Source organism: Ovis aries, chromosome 4 (assembly GCF_016772045.2).
Source record: "Ovis aries strain OAR_USU_Benz2616 breed Rambouillet chromosome 4, ARS-UI_Ramb_v3.0, whole genome shotgun sequence".
Taxonomy (NCBI): Eukaryota; Metazoa; Chordata; class Mammalia; order Artiodactyla; family Bovidae; genus Ovis; species Ovis aries.
Genome location: NC_056057.1, coordinates 15449453 through 15455760, shown reverse-complemented (window position 1 = coordinate 15455760; position 6308 = coordinate 15449453).

Sequence of the window (6308 nt, the reverse complement as noted above, 5' to 3'; positions counted from 1 at the left end):
AAGTGGGTCCTTTAAGAAATTGACCCTCTGATGATGTGTTTCCGAAAGGAATCCTGCTCACTTCCAACATGACGCCTAGATCTGGAGGATAAACAGTTAAGAGTGCAACAGTTCCCTGATATGGAGATCGCCATAATGGTGACTCTCTGCTCCTTCTTCCTCTTAGCACTGGTAAGGGATTAGCTTGCTGGTGGCAGTAAATCTCCACTCTCTTTCTTGTCCAATTCAATTAGAACAGCCCCCAGGGGAGTTACAGGAGGGGCTGTCTCTTGTGAACCATCCTTGGGACTACATCTCGACAATTCCCACAGTGCCAGCCACTTCCCTGACTCTTTGTGAAACTGTTAATTTTTTTTCTTTATTTTCTCTTTTAAAATTTTTAATTAGAGGATAGTTGCTTCACAATATTGTGATGGTTTCTGCCATACATCAACATGAACTGGCCACATGTATACATATGTCTTCTCCCTCTTGAACTTCCCTCCCGCCGCCCTCCCCATCCCACCCCTCTATGTTGTCGCAGAGCGCCAGCTTTGGGTTCCCTGCATCATACAGCAAATTGCTCCTGGCTATCTGTATTGCATATTGTATTGTGTATGTTTCAATGCTATTCTCTCCGATCACCCCACCCTCTCCTTCCCCTACTATGTCCAAAAGTCTGTTCTTCATGTCTGCCTCTCCTTTGCTGCTCTGCAAGTAGGATCATCAGTACCATTTTTCTAGATTCCATATATATGCATTAGTATGTTATATTTGTCTTTCTCTTTCTGACTTACTTCACTCTGTGCAATAGGCTCTGGGTTCATCTACCTCATTAGAACTGACTCAAATGCATCCCTTTTTACAGCTGAGTAATGTTCTATTGGGTATATATACCACAACTTCTTTATCCATTTATCTGTCAATGTTTTAATCAATTCATCTAGGTTGCTTCTATGTTCTGGCTATTATGCACAGTGCTGCGATGAACACTGGGGTACCTATGTCTTTTTCAATTATGGTTTCCTCAGGGTGTATATGCCCAGTAGTGGGATTACTGGGTCATATGGTAGTTTTATTCCTAGTTTTTTAAGGAATCTCCATACTGTTCTTCATAGTGGCTGCATCAATTTACATTCCTCACCAGCAGTGCAAGAGACTTCCCTTTTCTCCACACCATCTCCAGCATTTGTTGTCTGTAGACTTTTTCATGATGGCCATTCTGAGTGGTGTGAAATATCTCACTGTAGTTTTGATTTGCATTTCTCTAACAAGGAGCAGTGTTGAGCATCTTTTCGTGTATTTATTAGACATCTGAAACTCAGTTTCCTCATGTATTGTCACATATCAGTGTTCCTTTCTCTTTTCTCAACTCGAAAGAGAGGCTCTCTCTTTTCCATCAATCTGAAAGTGTTATCTTTAGTACAACTAACTGTAAATTTACCATGTTTATATATTTTGCTTTATATTAACTCCAACTCAGGAAATGTTTGATTCATTTCCTCAAGAAATTTCAGTCTTCAAAGAGAATCACATTCATAGCAATTTTTCTATCCTTTTATCACATCAATACATTGTGAATATTGACTGGTTAGAGTTTTAAGCAAAGTGGAAATTTTTATTTTCAAAGAAAGGGTGTGCACAGTGAGAAAATAACAAGTTCAGAGATCAAAATAAAATTTCTGAGATTAACCAACTATTAAGGAATGGTTATATTTCAGCTGTAACTTTTTAAATTTAATTTTTATTGAAGGATAATTGCTATACAGAATTTTGTTGTTTTCTATCAAACCTCAACATGAATCTCAGTTGTAGTCTTTAAAATTCGAGTTTCAAGATTTTCCTATTAAAATTTGTTTTTAGCATAAGTCAGGTTTCCTGAATCTGTATTGAATGTCAGTTTACTGTCAGTTCCACCATTAAACATCATTATACCAGAAGACCACTTTGCTTATCACTCCTAGAGAAGTCTCTTTAAACTAAGACTCTAAAGATCAGGCAGGTTTTATTTCTCATCATGGTGGTGCCTTTATCACAGAGGTAATTATTCTAGCGAAGAGCTGACTCATTGGAAAAGACCCTGATGCTGGGAGGTACTGGGGGCAGGAGGAGAAGGGGACGACAGAGGATGAGATGGCTGGATGGCATCACTGACTCGATGGATGTGAATCTGAGTGAACTCTGAGAGTTAGTGATGGACAAGGAGGCCTGGCATGCTGCGATTCATGGGGTTGCAAAGAGTTGGACATGACTGAGCAACTGAACTGAACTGATACCATGTAAATCATCAAAGTGGAGGAAAAGAAATTTAAAAACTGCCAGTTTCTGGTGCTATTCAACTGTAAAGAACTATATTCAGGGAGCAGAAAGCATTTTGGTTAGGATAAAATTAAAATCAATTCTTATTTCTTATAAGAATGGAGAATGATAACTTGAAGACATGTAAGAAATGACTTGATGAAATGAATGTTTTATACTTATAATAAGGTATCCAAAGTTGGCCAGAACAGTGGCAGTTTCTAGCAGTTATACAGGAGTCCTGTAGTCATATCTACTCTGAATATAATCGTAGACAAATAGTAAATCTAAATAATCTGAGAGTAAATCTAAATAATCTCCTGGCTCTCAGCCTTGCCAGAAAACTTTTAAAGGCTGCCTGTCTGCCTGAAAAGGTGTTATGAGTTTGCTACCAGGGCAAATTTTTGTGGGGAGAGAAAAGTTGCTTGGAACCCAGACAGTCATTTTGTAGTGGGAGAACATGAACACCTTATTGGACCCCTGAGCACCCCCTCCTCCCATCCCTCTCAGTTAAAGGATGGGAGGGGGAGGAAAGGGAAGTGGCCCCAGCCCATGGCTTCTTCTACCTGAAAGACCATGGCCTGCACCATTACACACTGGTCAAGAATAATGCCATGACTCACTCAGTAGCTTTGCTTCAAAGATCTTGAAACAACTTACCACAGTTTTCAGGCAGCAATAATCTTATCATTTGTATAGTGAAAAGATAGCCTTACCAGTGATAATGACACTCCCAGTGGCCAAATGTTGAAACCTTTACCTTTCTCTGGGAAGACTGGAACTGGGCAAGGTGATCAAGAGGATTCACTTACTCCAAAGGCAATGAAACTTCCAAGATCAGCTTAGCAAACACAGATACATTTTTCTCATCTCTCCATGTGCCCATTGTCTTTGTCAGGGTGCCCAAAACATATTCTTTTGCCAAGAACTTAATCCAGGCATTCAGAAGTTCGAGATTTGTAAGGTTCCAATAAGCACCTGGGACAGATCCATACAAACAACTAAGGGGAGCTCTTTCCCTCTTGTGCTGTTTCCAACATGGGTTCTTTCTCCTTCCTCTGATGGATCCCATTTTCTGGGTGTTTCTACACCTATTTTATTGTTAGAAATGTTTAAAAAGACACAAAAGTATACTATTATGTGTTTAACATGGGTGAAACAGAGGGAAATTCACATTTGCATTGAGGGAATTAAAAAGTTCTCAATCTAGGGAAGGAAAATGGCCAAATGATTCCCATGCCAGTGGGAGATGAAGTCCACAGCATCACTTTGACAGCATAGAAATCTGCCTTTGGGTAAAGCATGACGTAGCTCACTTATGCCTCTGTTCAATGGGCATGAGAGTTTTGGTTCTAGAACCAAGCTTTTGATTCTGGATAAATAGTGAATTTTCCATTACAGCAATGCTCAATAAGATGTGCCCCGAGTATACTGTTAGTTGTCTCTGTAAGGTTATTGTAAATTATGTGAGTGTTATCATTGGTATGTTCTACACATGGGAAAGCCTTGTAGCCCAGATGGAGGAGTTAGTCTGCCAAAGTTGGGCTTCACATTCTTGCTGCAGACTCTCTCAGCTTAGCCAGACTCACACTGTCTTCAGAAGAGCAACCAAGCCCAAAACTGCAGGGCGGCTTAGTACATTGTTAAGTTTATTTCATTTTAATTTGCGCCTTTATGTGCCTTTATCCTCACCAGTTTTAGTGTAGATAAATTTCTTAGGTAACTAGATGAATAATTTTTAACCTTTCTGCATAATATCCTTGTTCTGAATATATGTAAACCTTAAGAACAGATAATAAGAAAAGCCTAAACAAGAAATTTTATCTAGCTTCTGAAAAACAAAGTGTTTATACCACAGAGACAATTTTTATTTTTTTCCTAAAACGTAATGTAGATCATAAAATTATTTGCAAAATAAACCTGCTACTGCTGCTGCTAAGTCACTTCAGTCGTGTCTGACTCTGTGCAACCCCATAGATGGCAGCCCATCAGGCTCCCCCGTCCCTGGGATTCTCCAGGCAAGAACACTGGAGTGGGCTGCCATTTCCTTCTGCAATGCGTGAAAGTGAAATCGCTCAGTCATGTCCGATTATTGGCGACCCCATGGACTGCAGCCTACCAGGCTCCTCCATCCATGGGATGTTCCAGGCAAGAGTACTGGAGTGGGGTGCCATTAAACCTAGGCTTTCATTTATCAATCCTATCAGACATTTAAAATGTGCAAGAATTTGCAAATAAATACACTTGAAAGAAGATACCCATTGGGAGAAAAAAATTACACATTTTTTTACATTCAACATCATTTTTTCCCCTGCTGTCAAAAATGAAAACAGTTTTCTTTTCACTGGAGCAAATGCATTATAATCTTACTCCATTAAAGGCCAAACTTGAGGATTATACATCTGAGAGAAGAAACTTCCTTTTATTTGTTTAAAATGTACTTTTATTATGTGGGAGTGAGTTGACTGGGTACTGCTAAAGCTTCCACTGGTTTGTAAATATGATTTCTGTTGAGTCAGTCTGAATGCAGGTTGGAAAAGAATTCCCAGACACAGAGCATTTCAGAAGGGAGTGAGTTTATTAAGAACAAAGAGCAGAAATAATGTGGGCACTGTGAGTGCAGTGGGCTGACCTCCTGACAAACCAGAGAGAGTCGACAGTTTTTATGGGTTAGTAGCCAATTTTTATTGCCTCAAGACAAAGAAAACTCCTGCTGGAAGACTGGCATAAAGGTGATTGCTTAGGGTGTTATAAGGTGATTACCAGGGTGGGCATCTTTGACTAATTTGGGGTTCAGGAAGCCTGCTTGTGATTATCTGGGGGCCTTTGCAGCAGTTACAAAGGGGCTCAGTCAGCTTCTGGGGGGACCTGGGGTCTGGGGTCTGGGCTCTGCTTCTGTGGCCTTGTGGCAAAGCCTCGCAGCTTTCACCTTGGGGCAGGAGAACAGTCTCTTACATTCATTTTTAAGTCTAAAGAAGACCCACACATTGAGCATGCTACTGGGGAGATGGCAAAGGAAAAGAAATAACTGTTAAGGAGGGCTTTAGATGCATCAGAAGAAACTTGTTCATTGAAAAAAAAAAATGTACAACCTAAAAATTGAAAATTATGTTTTATTTGGGGTCATTAGTGAGAACTAAATCCAGGGAAGATGTCTCCGAAGAACAATTCCAAAGACGTTAAAGAGGAACCAGAATATATAGGAGATTTTGCTCAAAAAAAAAAAAAAAAAAAAAAAAGTAGTCAAACATCCAAAGATTACTGCCAATCACAAAAAAATCAGACATCTCAAGTTAATGATTTTAGTGCTTTTCTACGTATGGGAAGAGACAAGAGTCTGGGCTCACTGAAATGATTCCTTAGATAGGCATCTTAACTACCTAGGATCAGTATTCTGTTTGTCTCCATCCTAAATCCCCCAGTTTGACTAGACTAGAAGTATTGTCTCAGTGAAGAGAAGGTCATGAGTAAACACTTCTGGCTCAGCTTGGTGACCAGATCGGCTTCTGTTGGTCACCCACTTGCTACCCAGATGGATCCTAACTCAGCTAGTGATGCAGGTTTTGTTTGTATGGTCTCTGTCTAGATGAGGAGAGCAAAGATGGGGAAGACAAAAAAAGAGACAAAAAGGTGAATCTTAGGGGAAATAGTTAAATGTCTGAAAGATGGGCCTTTTGAAATGGAGTGTCCCACCTTCATACATCAGCCACTTAAGACATGTCACAAGTATTCCCCAGTCAGAATGACCCCTTCCTTGCTTTATGCTCCCATAGGATTTCTTTCTTCAAGAGGAGTACACGTGACACTGTGTTGCTGCTTGTCCACATGCCTCCTCTTCCCAGGAACACTAAGTTTCCTAAAGGATCATCTCTGTGAAGTCTAGTTGTCTGTCCAGCACCTGGAAAGGAGTCTGAACCCAGTACTTAATGCATACTGGATAAATGAACAATCAAGTACAAAAGCAAGTTGTACCCAGAGGATGGACTCATCGCCTGTTTCCCCCCCGCCCCCCTCCCCCCACTGTATTCTCA